The following is a 3,578-nucleotide window of genomic DNA, read 5'->3' as shown; positions in this document are numbered from 1 at the left end:
TCATTTGGTCCACTTATATTCTCTTCTGATTTGTAAATAAGTCAAAAGTACAGTAGATTTACCATCTGATGTCAAGAATCATTTGAAGTGCTTGTATGTAATGTTTCCAAAATCGCTGAACTCTGCTTTAATACTGAACGCCAAGCTTAATATTGATGTCCTGTGTGTTTTACCCCCTGAGACTGATGACACAGATTTCCTGCCAAGACTTCTGTTGAGTAAGCTGAAGTCCTAATACTTGGTTTTCATTTGCATGTCCTTCACATTCTTCCGTTTTGCTTTGAAATAGAGCAATGGCCTACTAAGCAAACATCAGACATTTGATATTTTCATGTACAGAATTATTTGCTCGGATATTCTTGACTTCGCCCATATACATTATATGCTTACCTCATCCAGTCAATGTTTTGATTCTACAGGCGTAGGAGTGGCTGTGTGGTAAGTAGCCTGCTTACCAACCACACGGTTCCGGGTTCAGTCCCACTGTGTGGCACCTTGGGCAAGTGTCTTCTACTATAGCCTCGGGCCGACCAAAGCCTTGTGAGTGGATTTGGTAGACGGAAACTGAAAGAAGCCCATCGTATATATGTATATATATTTGTATGTCTGTGTTTGTTCCCCAACATCACTTGACAACCGATGCTGGTATGTTTACGTCCCCGTTACTTAGCGGTTCGGCAAAAGAGACCGATAGAATAAGTACTAGGCTTACAAAGAATAAGATCTGGGGTCGATTTGCTCGACTAAAAGGCGGTGCTCCAGCATGGCCGCAGTCAAATGACTGAAACAAGTAAAAAAAGAAGAAAAAAAAGAAAGAAAGAACAGATAGCATATTGCTGTTTCTAATCCTATTAAGCTATGAAAATGGCAAAGATGACAGCTGTCAAGACTTTATTCTTTACAATGTTCAATCTTTTGTCTTAACACTTCATCACCACTTAAGCTTGAAGAATATCTGTCAATTGTTGCAGTTCTGCTCTCTGTTGTAACAGGTTGCTGACTGAAGTTAACAGAGGTTTCATGCAGGAGATGCTATTATAAGCTCAGCCTAGTCTTTCACAATGCTCTTAAAATCAATCAACCATTCTGACAGCTTACGTTAATCATGACTAATTAGTTTTGTATTCAATTCATTGCTGTATAACAAATATGCTTCATATATGCTGGTCCATGTTTCAGACTGTGATGCAATCTATAATATACATCAATATCATCATCCCTCAGACAATATTGTCTCAAGTCATCCCCTCCCTAATGAATGAGACCCCAGTCTGTTGCACAGTTACTCGTTTACAGCTGAGTGAACTAGTGCAACATGAAACAAAGTGTTTTGCTTAACAACACAACACGCCACTCTGGTCTAGGAATCGAAACCATGATCTTGCAATCATGAGGGCAACACCCTAACCACTAGGCCATGTGCCTATCATGTACCCTCCCATCCACTTTTATATCAGGGATTTCTATTTTTTTTTTTTTGTTTTTAAATTTATCTCTCAACTCAGACATGTTATTAGTAATGATGAAAAACAGTAGATCATTGAGGTTCCTGCTCTCAACCATTTGTACATTATACATCTATATATATATATATATATATATTGTATGCTTGTAAAACATATTTTTTGTACGTCTTATGTTTAGTTCATCTAGCTCAATGTCTCTCTTATACATTCTTCCAACTTAATCTACTACTCTCTAAATTGTTGCAGTTTTTCCAACAATCTTTCATTTTCTGTTGAAGATATCTACTTCATGTCATCACTCACCAGTCATCATCTTGGGTGACTTCAATATACACAACACCTGCTTCTCACACAATAATTTGGCTATTGCACAGGTTGAATCTCCCATATCCTGACTGACACACCAACACCACAATTACCTCTGAACTCTTTTCTCACCTCCAAATCCAGCCACCACTAACTCTGTGTCTGTTACAGCACTACCCAATCAAGGCAACAGGTCTTACAATATAGAATGCACTACTATTTCAAGTTACCCCATGACCCAACTGAAACAACTATGCAATGAACTGAAAACATCCCTTTTGGCATGTTCTTTCACTTACCTCACACAACTAAAGCACCTGCAACAGTACAGGTCAAAAAATTATTGTCTACAACACCTGTACAAAATGACCCACCACTGCAAAACTATCTGCAGAAAAGCAAATGTTTTTATGCATTGCACAGTTAAATTTACAAGCTTTCTAGATTCCTAAATCACAGCAATGCCTTCTAATCACTTACCAAGAGAGTTTCTATCATATTTGCAGAATACTCCTGTATACCATTCCTCAAACTCAACACTATTAGAAGCACTCTCACTGAAAACGTTTCTTCATTAACTACCTGTTTTGCTTCTAATAGTATCCTGGACATACTCATCAAACTCACCTGTACCCTCTCTGTTTCACTATCATGAACGCACAATAGCTATGTATGAACCCCTAAGCTCCCACCACCTGTCCCTCAGAAGTTTCTGCTCACAACTACACCATTGTAACAAATTTTGGTCAGTTTTCCTTCAATCCAAAGTTTGATTCTCTCCACCACACTCTTCCAATGATCTATTTGTCATTTCTATTCAGATGATGACCACCCTTCAATCTTCAATGTTCTGTATGCAAATATCATCTACATACAACATAACACTAGACCAAAATTACCTCTACGAGGTAACAGACACTGAAATGACAACTTTTTATAAAAATTCTAAGACCCAGTCATTACATATATCAAGCAAACTCTTAAAAATATCAGTTTCTATACATAAACAATACACAGTTAAAACCCATACAGTTGGTACAAATGTGAGGCTTCCCATTCTCTGACAATATCTTTTGATCATCTCACAAACATAACATTGCCGAATTGTATCACAAAAACAAGGATTCCTTTATATGTAACAGTATATATCCAGCCTTTAATCAGTTCAAAATATATAAAGCTTGAATAAGATGGTACTGCTGCTGCTGCTACACACAGAAACATCCAATAAGTCCATGTGATAGATTAGTAAATACTCCCTAACAAACTTCAGCTACTCTAGCTCACAGATATTTCTTTTCTTTACCCTTTTGTATTGTTACTACAATAGTCTCTTAACAGCTCCTTATATTTGGCAAATACCAGGAGCTGGTAGAGCATTGAAGAAACTAAGGCTGGCAGATATGTTGCAAGGCAGCTGAAGTGGCTACCAGGTTATTGGTGACATTAACTCTGGGCTATAAAGATGAAGGCCATAAAGTTCATTACTATTGCTGTTGAGAAGACCACTAGGTGACTCTGGATAAAAAGGGCAGACTAGTGGTTTACTGTTACTGGGATGCAAGCTAGGTCCTCATCAATCCCAGCTGGGTCAACTGGATTAAGGGATTTGATGTTGAAAACTCTGAGAACCCTGAAACATTATTGATGGTACATCCCAGAGTATCTGTGAGATGTATCTAAAAAACAAACTATAGCCTCTTAACTAATTCCTGCACTCTACTTCCACTCAAACTCACCAAAATATACCCATATTTTCTCCCCTATTCACTTCTAGTGTACATCCCCATCAGATTTAGAGCACTA

The sequence above is a fragment of the Octopus sinensis genome, linkage group LG11 (assembly GCF_006345805.1).
Source record: "Octopus sinensis linkage group LG11, ASM634580v1, whole genome shotgun sequence".
Taxonomy (NCBI): domain Eukaryota; kingdom Metazoa; phylum Mollusca; class Cephalopoda; order Octopoda; family Octopodidae; genus Octopus; species Octopus sinensis.
This window is presented reverse-complemented; position numbering follows the sequence as displayed.